This window comes from Sardina pilchardus, chromosome 18 (assembly GCF_963854185.1).
Source record: "Sardina pilchardus chromosome 18, fSarPil1.1, whole genome shotgun sequence".
Lineage (NCBI taxonomy): Eukaryota > Metazoa > Chordata > Actinopteri > Clupeiformes > Clupeidae > Sardina > Sardina pilchardus.
The window spans coordinates 21,153,513-21,164,349 of NC_085011.1; the positions used below are offsets into that span (position 1 = coordinate 21,153,513).

At 40.9% G+C, this 10,837-nt stretch overlaps 1 long non-coding RNA gene across 1 annotated transcript; it reads left to right on the plus strand.

Moving 5' to 3' along the window:
* The first annotated feature begins 7,748 nt into the window (after positions 1–7,748).
* Positions 7,749–9,865, plus strand: LOC134064133 (uncharacterized). The gene is made up of 4 exons (XR_009936252.1): positions 7,749–7,876; positions 8,772–8,901; positions 9,530–9,620; positions 9,723–9,865. It is a non-coding gene; the product is annotated as an uncharacterized LOC134064133 (long non-coding RNA).
* Positions 9,866–10,837: the final 972 nt, after the last annotated feature.

Consider the following 10,837-nt stretch of genomic DNA (forward strand, 5'->3'; position numbering starts at 1 on the left):
GCGCGCTCAGTCTCTGTTCTATAGCCTCACTGTGAGCCATGCCCTTTGCCCTCTGTAAAACCACTGGCCTATTTGTTTCCGCTGATTTCTGTATTTTCAGTATTCGCTCATTCTCTGCCTTTTAAGTTTTCATTTGAACAGTCAGACTGTGCAAGCTTGGGTGCGTTCGATTACTGACACGCTTCTATCCAGATTGGATAGACATTTTCACAGATAATAAACTTCCTCATTTATATCATGTCATTAATTTACACCATGTTTATTTATGAGACAAGCACTGAATGATTTTCCACGCAAGTTGGATTCCTGAAGCATACAGTATGCACATGCTGCAGAAATATGCCAAACAAACAGGAACATTGCCAGTCCTTCCACATATGTTTCTTGCAAATCTGTCAGTGGATGTGATGCATCAGCCAGGCCACCCGTGCAGTACTGCAAGAGGGTTTTAAAAGTTCTGGAGGAGTGAGAAAAAAAGGAGCCATTTAGAATAAATGGTTCTAAACAGTGGTTGTTGCTGAAAGTGATTCATATTCATTTTGCATAGGAGTCAGTCATGCCAAAAGACATTAAACACAGAAAGTGAGAGAAAGTGAGAGAAAGAGAGAGGTCCTCGCTTGGCGTTAATTCGGAGTGTAGAGATGGGAGGAGACATACTGTGTATTATGAAGAAGCCTGCTGACTGGAGAACACAAAGTCGTTTCCACCATGGCCCAGTACAGACACGCCAGTAGTTCTGCAAGAGTCGGCCGGGTTCAGATGCCGCGCTCCTTCTGCAGGTGGGAGGGGCCGCGTGGGAGCTGCCATTTCCCACTCCCACTCGAGGTCACGGGGTCACCCAATCTCCCATCTCTCTCAGGGGCACAGCAGGAGGAAGAGGATGCTTGTGAAGAAGGCAGGAAGGGGAGAGGGGACATGAAAGGGAGCCTTTGAGCTTCGAGTGGACGGTGTGTGTGTGTGTGTGTGTGTGTGTGTGTGGGGGTAGAGGGGGCTGGGCCCCAACGTGGACACCAGGGACTGGCCGGATAGTTAGGCCAACTCCCCACTACAGTGTGGACCTCGTCCAGTTTGCAGCGAGAGACACCAACACAAGTTATTTCAGTTTTTTCCCCCCATCATCCAGATGGAGTGTATCCGTTGTTGAAAGGCCCAGTGCTCAATCTCTGTAGTTCACATGAACATTTCAGGATACCTCATTTATTATAGAGAAAACCTAAACACTACTAGCGGAAGAACTTTTGTTATTGGCACAGAATTTTTTGTATCAATAATTTAGTTGCTATTTCATGGGATACAGATGCTTGTTTTGTTGACTATTATGGCATGATTTATTGAAGAAGAGGCTCTGATTCTCTGTTGGTCAAATTCACAAGCATTCAAAGTATGCATCAATAATTAGAAGATCTTCTGCTGTTGTGGTTTTGTCTCAGAGGAGTGTGTAGTTCTTCCACACAATGCCTTCGGATTGCACTGTACATCTACAGACCTGGCTAGACTCCATACTAGGGTTAGCTCTGCCAGTAGCCTTCCTTCAGACTCCCGCAGGCTTTTACTGTAACTAAACAACTGAGCGCCAGACACTACGCTCAAGTATGTGGGTCAACCTCTACATACAACGATATGGCTTTTTCCAAGAAAATAGCAGCGGTTGTTTTGTGAACCAACAGTTGGAATATGCCGGAAGCCACATCTGCCCACACACATACACTCACGTCCATGTACGGCGTTACATTTTAATGAATGATTCAAATATTCCTTGTGTATGCCTTTCTGATGTCAGCTAGAATGATGACCATCTCTTGGGAAATAGAAGAGGATGACTGTACTCACCTTTTCCTTTGCTCGCTATTTTGCTAAAACGCACCTAAAACTAAACCCCAACTCATTGAGAAATTAAACCAAGAACACATATACTATTAGAGCTCCTTCTGATTTGATTAAATACTCATAAAAACCATGATAAACAAGAACACATGGTGCTTTGTGTCATTGGATGTGGCCTAGCTGTCAGTTGGGTCATAACCTCTTGCTGACCCATCCTTCCCTTAGTGTCTTGTGAGTGAACATTTTGTTGTGTAGCAGTAGCCAGCTGGTACGATAGCAGCTCAATATGAAAGTTATGAAATCCTCCCTTCAGATGCTCAAAGAGACAAGCTAGTTATTGTGCAAGTGAACATACTGTAAGCTTACTTGCCCTTAATGTTTGGTAATACTTTATTTTTGATAATACTTTATGTGTCCTGTCATTCTTATGACGGTTACCGGTCACCCTTATGTAGACCCCTCCAAATAAAGTGTTAACAAATGGGTTAAGTCATTCACATTTGGCTGTATGTTCAAGGAAGCAACCCTGAAAACAGTATGGTACATAACATGCTGAAACTACTTAAATATTCTCCACAAGGAGGAGTGGACCACAAGCAACATAGCAGATGCATTGACTTCAAGCTGTACTGGGCAGTGCTGGCTTACCTCAGTTTTTTTTTTATGACACTCAAATTATTTATTACAATTCTCATATTCATGTGGCCAGGCAGCGTGTGGCTGGCTTTTGAATTAGCACGTATTGTTTGCCTTGATTGAACAAATTCAGCCTACAAGCAATGACTGCATGACAAGCAATGGTGTTTGTTTTGCTCTCTGCACCAAAATTAGCGCTCAATACTAGAAATCAGTAATAAATTTCTCTTATCTTACATCCACTTCATCTTCAGCTCTGTTTTCTGCTATGCTGCTTGGCAACACCAAATCAGAGGTTCTAATCTCAGCAAAGGTCATTCTTATTCACGTCCTCCACCTTCGCTGTCACTTCTCATCCGTCAGCAGGCAACAGCTCTCACTTGATAGCCATTTACTGCCACAAAAAAAATGACATCTGCTCAGATTGGTCCAGAGACAGAGGCAAGCAGAGCAGTGGGTTTTACACTGTGGTGTATGTGTCTCCCATGAGAGACACCAGCACCCTTGAGACAACACGTGACCTGTTGTTGATGCTGTTGTTGTTGTTGTTGTTATTCTTGTGGAGGCACTGCTTCTGTGAGCACCTATGAGCTCCTCTTCTTTTCCTACACAACTGGTGGTGATTTGGGAGGTGGTAATCCATCTTCTTTTAGTCTCTCTCTCTCTCTCTCTCTCTCTCTCTCTCTTTCTCTCTCTCTTTCTTTCTCTCATGGATGGAGCTGTGTGACAGGTCTGCCACATGTACCTGCCTGGCACTGATTAATATCTCCATTTGGGAGTCTCAGACTCTGGGCTAGTGGAGGAAATAATGATGCAAACCTGTGCAAGGCACCTGCAGTGCACTCCTGAGCAGCAAGCTTGGCTGGGGATGTGGAGCAAATTAACCTCCAAAACCCAGAGCTGAAAGAACAGGAAAAAACAAATCCTAAAATCAGTAAGTTTCACGTAACAGATATGACAAGTCTCTGCCAGGCAGGTCTTACAGTAAAATAACTAGAAAGAATGTATTTACAATCGACATAGATGCCAAAGATATTTTTTTTCTCTGTGGGTGTATGCAATTAAGTTTTAGCCCTTTGGTGCTAAGAACGTTGGGATTAAAAGGTTATGTGTGGAGCATTGCAATTGATGTCTAATCCTGTGTGAAAAACCATAAACAAGATGATTGCCCAGATACCAAGATTCGGTATAAATGAATTAGACACAGCAAGCTACAGATTACAAGGTTAATCATTCACTGAGGGGGGAAATCCTTGTGGAGTTTCTAGACGGAACTATGCATGTGTATGGACACACTGTAGTAATTTCTAAGCAAATTGATGTTTGCTATCTTCTAATATGTCACAACATGTCATAATATTACCGATACCAAGATAATATATAAAGTAAGTACTGATGCAAATAAAATACAAATGATTAATTTAACTGAAAATAAGCAATATTGCCACACACAACACAACGCAACACACATATACAAAGAGAGAGGAGAGGGAGAAAGAGCGACAGACAGACAGACAGACAGACAGACAGACAAACAAACACATCGAAACAGGCTTGTAATCAGACTAAATACACTGAATCTGTAGGGACAGCTAATGCAGAGTTAGATGAAGTAAGAGGACGAGAGCAAGACACGTCTTTCCGTCCCCTCTCTAACCTCTAAAGGGCAAGCATTAATTTAAAAGCCATCATCTCTAAATGAGATCAAGGGGAGCTCATTTTCAATGCACTCATCATTACAGGGACTTTGAAATAGGCCTCTGAAGGACAGTGGCTGCTGCCTGAACAGAGTAGGCAATATTTTTTTAGAGTAAAGTAAATTCCTGGTTCAGTAGGGTTCCCTGCATCTTTTTGTCTTCAGAATGGTTAGTGCAGTATAAGGTTGGCACTCTTGTCGTCTGGTAATAGTATGGACAGACGCAGTAGTAATCCCTAGTTTGTCTTCAGAATGGTTAGTGCAGTATAATGTCGGTACTCTTGCCGTCTGGTAATAGTATTGACAGACACAGTTAGTAATCCCTAGCTTCGGTCTGCTCTGCATTGTAGCTTGAATGTTATTTGCTTTCTATAAGTAGTTTTGGAGAAAATACTAAACGAATACATGTAAACGCAGATATTTCTTTGTCTTTGTCAAATTCTCGAACTCTCCTGAGACCCCGCAGACCACTTCGAGGTGAATCCCCCCCCCCCCCCCAACGTGTCCTTTTTTGCAACATCCTGACAAACAACCATGATGCTGCATCTTGAAACATAGAGGAACATGATGTTGACAGAAGATAACGGGGTTTGGCCCACGGTTCAGTTGATGGCTGTGAGTCAGCCAGTCCTCTTGTTAGCGATGCTCTTCATTCCCTTAAATGGAAATACCTTTGCTGAAGTTGCCTGGTGAGCAGTCTTTGTGTTCGTTGTATCCATATCCATGTCACTAGAATGCACATCCATATCCAAAGTAGCACAATGTAACAATTCCCCTTTTCTAAAATGACCAAAAAGGTGCTCAAAATCGCTCCTACAATGTTATAATGCCATGGATCAGCCCTGTCGGTGTAACAGGCTCCTGGTGTTTTGGGTAATGTCACAGACTCCATCTTTCGAAGCGACATGATATCCAAGGTCATAGAAGACATAACGATTGTATTCAAAAGCTTGCAAAGCAGTTAGTGCTCTCTTCATATCTGAGGTAAGATGAGTGATAGTCATGGTGGTGTTTTGTTTGGGCCTATCCACCTTATTCCTTAAAGGCAGAGGTGGGCACAAATACATCAAAAACTATTTTGTTACAAAATACAAATACTGGCGTAGAAAATGTAACAAAATAAAATACAAATTACGGATGTGAAAAATGTATTTAATTAAAATACAAGTATTTAGTAATTAGAAAATACAAAAATACCCCCACAATAATCATGGTATACCAACTTTTAAAATAAACTACAAGAAATACTAGTTTTTTATTGGCGGACAGAGGCCTAAATTCTTTACTTTGGGCTGAAGTAGCCTGGTCCTACCATACTCTCGTACATTCATAATGTACAGAGAGTCTGGACACTTTCCATTGCCAAGCATGAATTTCCTTGAATGCGGATACTCTGCCTAGAGCCTCTCAGATCTGCCATAAGCAATCGATAAACGTTTGGTGGTGAGGTGACATGCTCAAACTAGCGACCTCGACGTCATCGTTCTCAGCTACTCCCTCTGTTCGCTGATTGGACCTGCACATTTTTGTTTTGAGAAAACCTGTGAATATACCGCAGACCCAGACTACGTAGTGGAGTGAAATGAAAACTGAACGGAAGTACGTAGGAAGGCGGAGCCAGGCTACCATGAAGTAGATCTAGTAAAAAATGTAATCAGCGTCCTATATCAATATAAACGATGATTGAACTGACAACAAGCAGGCTTTGCAACAGTGGAATCAACTCTGACGAAGCAAACTACCCACCATCATTTTCCGTATTCAATGAAAGTAGTACAACAGATTGAACAGGTTAGCGTTTTTAAATTGAAATGCATTTCCCTTTTTGTGCTATAAATGCAAATAAATGCATGACGACGTCATACTCAATTCTTGTCAGAATATGAGTCTGAAACTGCTCCATTCAGCTGCGATTATGGGGCGTGATTCAACCGATACAGGGCGGGGGGGATAGCTCTGCACTCATTGGATAGATCAAACCAAACAGAGCAAGGTATTGGCTGTCAGTATCTATCTTGTACAACCTCTAAGACAACAAAATATGTAGCAGGGAAGGCTATGTGAAAAACATCCTCCTTCGTTTTTAAAAATAATTCCTTCAAACTTTAGCCTATGCGATGAACAGCTGGGGAAGTGTGTTGTTAACCCAACGAGCAGACATTTTTAAACAAACGGGAACAACATCACTCACCCATGCTGTTTTAACTTGGTGAAAGTGAAACTGAAGTTTTCCCACATACCCACGTTGGTCTAAGTGTTCAGAAATAGTTGTGTGAATCCGTGATAAAACCTCAGTTTCAAAACCTCCATTTCAATAGCTAGCTAAACGAAAGGCCAAACTGCATGAACAAATTATGCATTCATAGCCATAGCGTTCCTGTTGCAATCACCCAACTCGTCGAACGAGGACGCATGCAGCCGTGAACGTCAGTGCTGTTGATCTGTCAATCATCACATAAAGCCCGCCCTGACAATGTGATTGGTCCGAACAGATCTGTATCTCGAATAGTTGCAGCCGAGCAGTGCCAGACCGAAGTTCCCTGCAGAAAAAGAATGTAGGCGGGGCTAAACTTCGGTCTGGCATCCAGGCTAATAAATGCATGCCTTTTGCCTTCATACATGACTGGCAACACGGGGGACAGATAAAGTAACATCCTGTAAGGTGTCTCAATATACAGAATTAATTAACTGGAAGGTGAAAACTTGAGACTGTTTCTCATTGGGGAGGTTTTTGCCTCAGTCTCCTCCATTATTTCTGCAGATCAGGACATCTTGGTTGATACCTTACATAAATCCTCATGTCATGGGGTTCATGTCCTAAAGATTCTGACCTTTGGCTCCCAGACTATGAAAAGCATAGCATATTGTTGTCATGGTTATACTAGGTAAAAGGCTATATTTAACTGTGTGATGATTTTTTGGCTGATTTGAGGGGGGAAATTATGAGATTTTTGTTAAGTATTTCAGTATTTTAAATACTCTAAATACAACCCCTCAAAGTATTTTGTCACAAAGTACATTTGATTTTTTCCAATCCTGCAAAATACAAATTACAAAATACACTAAAGTAATTAAATACGTATTTCAAATACATATAATTGAAATACTGCCCATGTCTGCTTAAAGGAACACTTCACCGTTTTTTCATAGGCTATTAAACTACGTTATTCCCTTAACTAAGACGAGTTGATACATACCTCTCACGTTTCAATGCGTGCACTCACTGGCACTGGCGCACAGCGCAACTTTGGTAGCACTTAGCTACCCCAGATCATTCTTTAGGATCCAAACAGAGATGAAGTTAGAAGCGACCAAACACTTCCATGTTTTCCGTATTAAAATACAGTTACACGAGTAGTCACAAGACCAAGTATGGTGAGACAAAATAAAACGTGGTGCATTTCTAAGCAGGTAAGGGATAACTTTATTGTGTGGCGCAGTAATATCCTCACTCTTGCACTTTCAGTTTCACTTTGGAGTGAGGATATTACAGCGCTCCCAATTGTTATTCCGCCACACAATATAGTGTATCTAATGTCTAATATTGTTTGGAAAAAAAGGACAGGCTCTGGGGAAGTCCAAAAATGCTAATATTTAGAAAAAATGGCCCCTCACACTTGCACCACGTGTTTTGCTGAGTCAGGCACACAGAGAAATAAAAGACAGCTGTCTTCAGCCACAGAGCCAGCTCTCCAGAAACACTCCAACCATCAACAACAGGTGAGTGTTGACTTGACAAGTCACACCGTTTTACTTGTTGAAAAAAGAGCAAAGACAGATGAAAATAAGGCATAGTGTAACCATCATGGTTAGTTTAAGGACTTAAAGAGACATACAGCATATTGCTGTGTAACTGATACATTAATTCTGTTAGCAAATTATTTTACACAAATCAACTTATAAAATGAGGATTAACATTCAAACTATACAATATACACAGTAACCTGAGGATTATATCATGTCATAATTCATGAGGATATTTAACATAGGTAAAGTGGCTTTACTGCTTTTAGGTAGATGTAAGTCTATCATCAAAAAATAATAATCTGCTGTAATGATTTTACAGAACAGATGAGAATAGATGAAGGGAGTTGCTGATGTTTTGTTTACACAATATTTCAACCAGGCATACTGTATCTCATTGCTACCCTGGAAATCCAGAGTTCTTGCAAGAAGAGCACAATTTGAATTGTGTCTGCAACATACTCTGGCAATGAGCAATGATGCAAGTTACTTCTACCGCTTGCATCTGCAGGACCAATCAAATCAGTGTATCTAGAGATAAACTGATAACGACAGCGCTGCAACGTTGGAAGTCAGTAAACATTGGTCGTAGTGTTATCTAGTTGTGTCAAAGTCCAGAATCAGTCAGATTAAACATTGATCGTAGTGTTATCCAATTGCGTGCAGTAAGATTTTCAAATGTATGCTTGGTGCCGCCCCTCGAGTTGGGCAGACCCTTAATCTGAAAGATTACCAGCGTCTGGATTTTCCAGTCTACCTCATTGAAGTACACAATATAATTTCTGTAGAAAGTGAGCAATAATTAAGTGTTATGAGAAGATATGTTTCAATAAACAACTTGTTTTATCTTGAACAATTACGTTTCTGGCAGCGTGTTCCACACTATCATCCTCAACAGACAGACTCTGCTCCAGATTCACCTGAGAGATCAATACTACAAGAGAACATGAGGGCTGTCCTTGTTCTGTATATTGCTCTAATGATGGCGGCACTAATGTGTAGTAAGTATGGAATACTTCAGTCATTGAGTTCCCGTGTTACAAATGGATGTTAATGCCACATGTATCCTTGTCTATATGGTTATATGTCTTTCTCTGTTGTTACCTCCGCCAAGGAGGTTATGTTTTCATTGGGGACTGGCGTTTGTTTGTTTGTTTGTTTGTCTGTTTGTCTGTCTGTCTGTTAGCAAGATAACTCAAAAAGCAATGGATGAATTTTGCTGAAGCGAATGTCAGGCATGACCCAAGGAAGAAACGGGAGTGGGAGTGATCCGTAATTCCGTCGGGATTCCGGAGCCGTTTATGTGTTTCGCTTAGTGGTGTAACGGCATGGTATGGCCACGTGGTGGCAATCTGAATAGTTTGGGTTCAAATGTATGACAACCTAGGAAGAACAATACAGGCGGAGGTCTGCGTTCTCTGAGTGCTTTTCTAGTTTTGGTTGTTGTCTGGAGGTGTAAGCTGTTGTTGATATTAGAATTGTCTTTTAATCTTTGTCTTTTTACCTGTGAAGCACTTTGGTATGAAATGTGCATACAAACTAAACTTACTTACTTACTTAAAATCATACACTTTCATTGGCTGCTTATAGCATGCATCAGCATAATAAGGTATTGCTTGCTCTTTTCAGATGTCTATGCAGATTGTCCTGGGAGATGTACTCATAGATGTCTTCCACGCGAATCTGCAACGACAGATTACTTCTGTGGAGGTGGATACATGTGAGTCAGTGTTATGTGGTTTTACCTCCATTATCAGTACAGTAGATGGTCAATCATGATGTTACAGTAGCTTTTGGGAATAATGAATCGCTGTTTCATCAGATGCTGTGTTGTCACAATGTTCGGACGACCTGCTTAAGGGGAAGGATCTCTGTGAATACATTTCTCCTCTCTCTGAAATGCTGAAGATAAATGTTCATGTGTTTGTATTCAGCTGTAGCTGTTAAATAAACTGCCAAAAGAGTACAAACACATCATGCTTCTGCCTTTTCATTTATTATTAGTATTGTTTTAACAACCATACATTGAAATCTCTCTTGAAAAATGGTGAGAATTCAGTTGTTGAGATAATTTTTTTGTGCAACTTTTGCTTTCCTTCACAACACTTTGCAATGCATTCATAGTCCCTCACAAATGTAGATGTATTCTGAAGGAATGCGAAACCACTGTGTGGGAAACATATTAGGCTACGGGGTGCACACGTGCAGCAATTAGTCTTGTTTTAATCAGACTGAACAATCATACGGACATAGAGACTATGTGGTACCAATTTAACAATTGATGAATACTGTGGAACCTACAAACATGTTAGCAACACCCAGCTGGTTGTCAATGCTTAATGTCAAACCACAAGGAGAAGTAGGCTAGCAGAACTACTCTCCTGGATGTTCTGTTTATGGAAATCACATAAACTTATGATAAACATAAATTATGAGGTTAAGTTGAGGCTATGTGCATCCCTTTCTGTAGTATTTTTGGCAGATTTGGCAAACTTGAAAATTATTAATTTAACTGAAAAAAAATATGATGTATTATGTTTGATTAACATAATGGGCAATGGTATTTGTAAATCGCAGCTTGGAAGAGATAACTCCACAATTATGAAATTGTTCGTTGTTGTTGTTGTTGTTGTTGTTGTTGTTGTTGATGATGATGTTGTTGCTTTCCACTGAACTTGCACTGAACCATCATAAGAGTCAGGGTGAGATTGGGGGTTGATACATAGTTGTCTTCATTGTCTTGTCATAGTAGCAAACGTGTGTGTGTGTGTGTGTGTGTGTGTGTGTGTGTGTGAATGTACTGTATGTATCTGAGTGTGTGTGTATGTATGCATATGCGTGTGTGTGTGTGTGTGTGTGTGTGTGTGTGTGTGTGTGTGTGTGTGTGTGTGTGTGCGCGAATTTGTGCATGACTGTGCATGCACGTGCTGGCTCCAC